This window comes from Chenopodium quinoa, unplaced genomic scaffold (genome assembly GCF_001683475.1).
Source record: "Chenopodium quinoa cultivar QQ74 unplaced genomic scaffold, ASM168347v1, whole genome shotgun sequence".
NCBI lineage: Eukaryota > Viridiplantae > Streptophyta > Magnoliopsida > Caryophyllales > Amaranthaceae > Chenopodium > Chenopodium quinoa.
Genome location: NW_018742681.1, coordinates 2,315,329 through 2,321,767, shown reverse-complemented (window position 1 = coordinate 2,321,767; position 6,439 = coordinate 2,315,329). Strand labels below are relative to the sequence as shown.

The following is a 6,439-nucleotide window of genomic DNA, read 5'->3' as shown; positions in this document are numbered from 1 at the left end:
CGCCTCTCCTGGGTCTGCTTGGTATCGGCTTATAGCACTCAAGGAATACGATACATTCGGCCTAGTACATATCATGGCATACATGATCGATCCAATAAGCAAAGCTTATGGAATCTGATTCATCCTCTCTCGCTCATTAGGTGTCTTCAGATACTGTTTCTTGCTGAGAGTTATTCCATGTGACATGGGTAGGTGGCCACTCTTGGCTTCCACCATATGAAATCGTGCTAGTACCTTATTGATATAAGTACTTTGGCTCAATCTAATCATCCTTTTAGATCTTGATGCCTAATATGTACTGTGTATCTCCCAAGTCCTTCATTGAAAAACACTTTCCAAGCCAAGCCTTTATAAACTCTAACATTGGAATGCTGTTTCAAATGAGCAATATGTCATCGACATATAAGACGAGGAATACGATCTCACTCCCACTGACCTTCTTGTAAACCAAACTCACTAATGGCTTCATTAAATCGCAGATTCCAACTTCTGCTTGCCTGCTTTAATCCATAAATGGATTTCTTAAGCTTGTATACCTTCATAGAATTATTTGTATCAAAAAAAACCTTCCGGTTGTGTCATGTACACAGTTTCTTCCAAAACCCCATTACGGAAGGCGGTTTTGACATCCATTTGCCGTATCTCATAATCATAATATGCGGCAATTGCTTGGATAATCCGGACGGACTTAAGCATGACGACTGGTGAAAAGATTTCATCATAATCAACACCGTGAATTTTCCTGTAACCTTTTGCCACCAATTTATCTTTGTATACATATACATTTCCATCTTTTTCATTTTTCAACTTGAAAATCCATTTACAACCGATAGGTGTGTAACCTTCGGGCAAATCATCCAAGTCCCATACTTGATTTTTAAACATGGAGTCCATTTCGGATTTCATGGCTTCTTGCCATTTTGAAGAGTTGGGGCTCGTCATAGCTTGTTTGTATGTCGCTGGCTCATCTCCATCCAGATCTAGGATGTCTTTATCCTCGATTAAAAAAAAACCTAGGTATCTGTCTGGTTGAGATCTTGGTCTTTGCGACCTACGTAGGTAATAGATTGAGCATTTGCATTGTCATTTTGACTTTGCACCTTGTCAGTTTAACTCTAACCAATGTCAATAGCTGCTTCTAAAGCACTTTGATTGTCAGTTTTGTCAGGTTGGCTTTGTTGCTCATCCTCTCGAACTTCATCAAGTTCTATTTTCCTCTCACCTGTCATTTTGGAGAAATGCTCCTTTTCCAAAAAGACACCATCTTGAGCAACAAATATCTTTTTATCAAATTGGTTGTAGAAGTAATACCCCTTGGTTTCTCTTGGATAACCAACAAAGAAACACTTGTCAGATTTTGGTGCAAGCTTGTCAGATATGATTCTTTTGACATATGCTTCGCAACCCCAAATCTAAAGAAAAGACACTAGTAGAAAAAATGAAATAGGCACCCCCCCCCTTTAGCACCGGTTCTTGAACACCGGTGCCAAAAGAAATGAACGGGATTGAAAAAATCAGTGTTGGCACCGGTTCCAACCAAAACTGGTGCCAATCATTAATTAGCACCGGTTCAAACCGGTGCCCACTTATTAAAAAAATATTAAAAGAAATCGGGCTTCTGCTTTTCTTTCTTTCTTTCTTTCCCCCCGTTTTTTCCATTTCTGTTTTCCCTCTAGTTTTCGCCTTCTCTTCCACCATCCCGAATTTTCACCTTCTCCATTGAAGTGGTTTACTAGCTTTCTCACTCCATTGAAGCAGCACCTCCTTCTCTCTCCATATCTCTGGCCTTCATTGAACTCGTGCTCTATTTTCTCCATTGAAGCTGATTCTGAGCTTTCTCACTTCCATTGAAGCAGCTTCAAGGTAATGTGGTCTTCTTAATCAACTGAATTCCTTCGCAATCTAGGGTTTGTCGTCTATTTGGTTTTCAATTTCGTAATTTTAGGGTTTTGGTTTTAGGGTTCTGGTTTTATTTCTCACCTCCATTGAAGCAACTTGGAGGTAATGTGGTCTTCTTAATCTACTGAATTCCTTCGCAATCTAGGGTTAGTCGTTAATTTGGTTTTCAATTTCGTAATTTTAGGGTTTTGGTTTTATTTCTATTTTTTTTAATTTAGTTTCAATTAATTAAACATAAACCCTAAGTTTTTTAATTTTAATATTTTTTATTCGATCGTTTGTAGGAATTGTAGATCTAGTTTGTTTGCTCCTCAAAAAAGAGTTCAAATTCAAAGGTTAGTGGCTATTTTTTCCAATGCTCTTTTAGTTTTATATATGTGTTAGTTATTAGTACCAAAAATGGTACAAAATGATCTTATAGTTGGTTGTTTTATTGGATTTTGATATAAAATGTAGGAGGAAGCAAGAGCAGTAGGGCTGCTGATAATTGAGAAAATGGCAAATTTAGTTGGGTGTTGTTGTGAGGGTGATGAGAGATTGCTAGTTCCTGAGTTCATGCCCAATGAAACACTTTCTAAGCATCTCTTTCACTGTGAGTATCATCTAAATTCATACTTTCTTCTTTAAGATAGAAATGTTGTGACCTTGACTATGCATTTGTTATTTTTCTATCAAAGGGACTTTGTATGTGTCGTGTTGAATTAGGCATTGCTTTTGTGTTTTCGATAAGTAATAATCAATGAGGTATGATTACCATGGTATGTTGCTTGAAGATGCTAGAGTTTATGCCTATTATTAATTTTCGAGAAAGTATAATGTTTTCGACAAGGGGAAACAAGTTCTATCTAATTGTTTGTGCCGAGTTAGCAACAGTCAATGTACAACCAGTGTATTCTTAATAAAGACTTGCACCACATCATTGGTGTAATCTTCTTAGGACTCTCAAACAGACAAGGAGAACTTTAGGCCGTCGATATAATCTAATTTTTTTTAAGGTTTTTTTTAATTGATTAAGATTGGTTTTGGTACGTTTGTGCACATCAATTTTGCAACGTTCATTATGAGACTTAAATGGTTAGAAAAGCTCGTTTGTAGATAGAGTTTCCATGTAGTTAACTTTGATTCATGGGTGAAGTTGTTGTGTTGATGGTGCTATTGTATTTTTTTTTATGTTTCAAATTGCTTATTTACTTCAGGGGAAAATCAGCCTTTGAAATAGGCTATGAGGTTGAAAGTGGCATTGTGTTAAGCACAAGCCTTGGAATATTGTAGCAGTAAAGGAAGATCATTGTACCACGACCTTAATGCTTATAGAGTTCTATTTGTCCATGTACAATTGAACTTGTATTTTTGCTCTTGTCTCTATCCTTTTCTCCATATACTCTATGTCGTGACTCAGCTTTTGACAGGATGGTAATCCCAGGTTCTCTTGCTTTGGCCTCATGAAAAACAGCCGAGATGGAAAAAGCTATAGTACAAATTTGGCTTTTACTCCTCCTGAGTACATGAGGACAGGTACCTGGCCTTTCCTAAATGATTCATTTTGCCGTAAATATAGACTATGCTGAATGGTATACATGACAATATTGACTTGTCCTGATCTCCTTGCTGATTGCTTATTCAATGATGAAGGTCTCTCTCTAGTTATGTGTGCAGAGAACGTTATAAAGCTGTTGCAATGGAGCTGCTAATTTCTTAAAGCATGCTTTCTCTAGGAAGCTAATGCCTTGCTTTCTAATTGGCAGGTCGAATTTCTCCAGAGAGCGTGATCTAAAGTTTTGGCACCTTACTTTAGAAATTGGATTTGGATATCAAGTTTTGTCAAACTACGAAACATGTTAAGTATTGTATCACGCTCTCCACCCTTCCAATTACCCCTCTGTCCCAAAAAAGTATATATCTTGTAAACTCTTTAGCTCACTTTGGCTCTCTAATTGCCTTAGGTCTTGGGAACACCAATCTAAATGGTTATCAGATGTTTTGGGAACACAATACAAAAGATTTTAACTCAGAATTCTCTCGATTTTCGCAGGCACTTGATCTCATATGTGGAAAAAACTTTTCGATGTTGATCGACTCTAATTTAGAGGGACATTTTTCAAATGATGATGGAACTGAATTAGTACGATTAGCATCACGTTGCTTGCAGTATGAAGCTCGTGAAAGGCCTAATGCTAGATATCTTGTGACAGCTCTTACTCCACTTCAGAGAGAAACTGAGGTGAGCCTAATTTTAATTCCTCTCCTGAGACATTTGTTTTTTTTTTTTTTTTTTTTTTTTTTTTTTTTTTTTTTTTTTATCTAATGCATTGGATAAATCATGAGTATACTTCTATTATCAATAAAACAAGGGGGTAGTTGCAGCAGGGAGGGGGGAGGTGCAGCAGGGGGCCAGGGTAGGTGGAGCAGGGATGTATTAATCATCAGATAAAGGGCCCTGAATCTATTGCTGATCATATGTATCGAATGGCGTTGATGGGTTTGATTGTTGGGACATTCTGGGTGTGAACAGGGAGAGGTTGGATGTTAACCAATTATGCTTGTTTTGGACATATTGATATTTCCCTTGCTGATGAGCTGTATTATCTTCTTTTGACAATGCTTTGCACAGATGTATCAAGATGGCAGTAGTTCATGATATTGCTGAAGGTATACTCTTTTTATTTTTTTACAATATCTTATATTCTCATGGTATTTTAAGTTGTTGATATTCTTTGTGACAAGAATCAGCTTACCTATATTGTTTATTTCTTCACTACATTAGGACATTAGAGAATTAATGAGCAAGACAGCCCAACAAACAGGAGCACATCAGAGCGCCACCAGCACAGCACCACATCAGCTCACCAGTATCGCAACACAGAGGACCAAGCAGCAGAACCCAGCAAACGCAACAGCCTGACCAACAAGCAACACAGCACTACAGCAGAGTAGCAAACACCCAGCACTACAACAGAGCAACAAACACCCAGCACAGCCGAACTAAAGCAGAATAGAAACACAGCAGCTCAAGAACTCAAACCAGTCACCCAGCCAGCCTGACCATAACAGAGACACAGCCACGAAAGCAAACAGATGCCCAGCCAGCATGAACAGGCAGAACCACAGCAGCGCAACAGAGCAGAAACAACAGAGCAGTCTGGATTATTCGATTTTTTTGGACGAAAATTGTAATACTACAACCTTTTTTAATGAAAATATGTAACTTTATATATATATGTTAATGTTTCTATATCAATTTAAGTGAAAAAAATGCAAAAAAAAAAAAAAAAAAAAAAAAAATTATTTTTTTGGGGTATATTTGGCATCGGTTTGGAACAGAACCAGTGCCAAAAGTTTTTGTAAAATTTTTTTTTGAGACTTTTGGCACCGGTTCAAAGAAAGAACCGGTGCCTAAAGCGGGGTTTTTTCCACCGGTTCAAAGAAAGAACCGGTGCCTAAAGTGGGGTTTTTTGCACCGGTTCTTGCTTTAAACTAGTGCCAATAGTATTGAAAATAAAAAAAAATCGCGCCATGGTAGTTGGCACCGGTTAACCGGTGCTAAATCATGCAGTTAGCACCGGTTAACCGGTGCTAAATGCTTTAGTTGGCACCGGTTTTGAACCGGTGCCAAATTTTCATGGATTTATTATCCCTCAAATACCCAAAGGTTCAAAACCGGTGCCAAATGGGGGGTTTGAACCGGTGCCTTTTTATCTTTTTTGTCTAGTGAGACAACCGTGGAGGTTTCTTCATCCATAATTCATATGAAGTCTTTTCGACAGCTTTTGTCGGAGCGCGGTTCAGTGTTAGTGTCGCGGTTAGAAGTGCGTGTCCCCAAAAAGAGATAGGAAGATCGCTAAAACCCATCATTGATCAAACCATGTCTAACTGAGTTCGATTTCTCCTTTCGAACACTCCATTCCATCGTGGAGTTCCAGAATGTGTCAATTCTAAGAGAATTCCATGTTCTTTTAGATGATCGTCGAATTCATAACTCAAATACTCACCACCTTGATCCGATCGAAGTGCTTTGATTTTCTTGCCTAGCTGATTTTCCACTTCACTGAGAAACTCTTTGAATTTCTCAAAGGATTCAGATTTGTGCGACATAAGATAGACATAGCCATATCTACTAAAGTCGTCCGTGAAAGTGATAAAATAGCAATAACCATTTCTTATGGTTGTGCTTTTTGGTCCACATACATCCGTGTATAAGACCCAATAAGTCACTAGCCCTTTCTCCCAACTTGGAGAATGGCTGCTTTATCATCTTGCCTAGTAAGCATCCTTCGTAGTTCTCAAACGACTCTAAGTCAAATTAATCAAGAATCCATGCACGACGAAGTTTCTTGATGCGTTTGATGTTAATGTGGCCAAGACAAAAATGCCACAAGTAGGTTTGATTCGACTCAATGTTCTTAGCTCTTTTGGTGGTATCGTCAACATTATAAACCTATTTGTCTAGTGAAAGCACATAAAGACCATTTTCTGAATGTGTCGTACCATATAAAACATTATCGAGATAAAATGAACAACTATTGTCTTTTATCCGAAATTC

The 6,439-nt window shown here is 38.0% G+C and overlaps 1 pseudogene; it reads left to right on the top strand.

Annotated features, from left to right (window-relative positions):
* Nucleotides 1–2,361: 2,361 nt before the first annotated feature.
* On the top strand, nt 2,362–4,957 carry LOC110722364 (annotated as a pseudogene).
* The last annotated feature ends 1,482 nt before the right edge of the window (nt 4,958–6,439 follow it).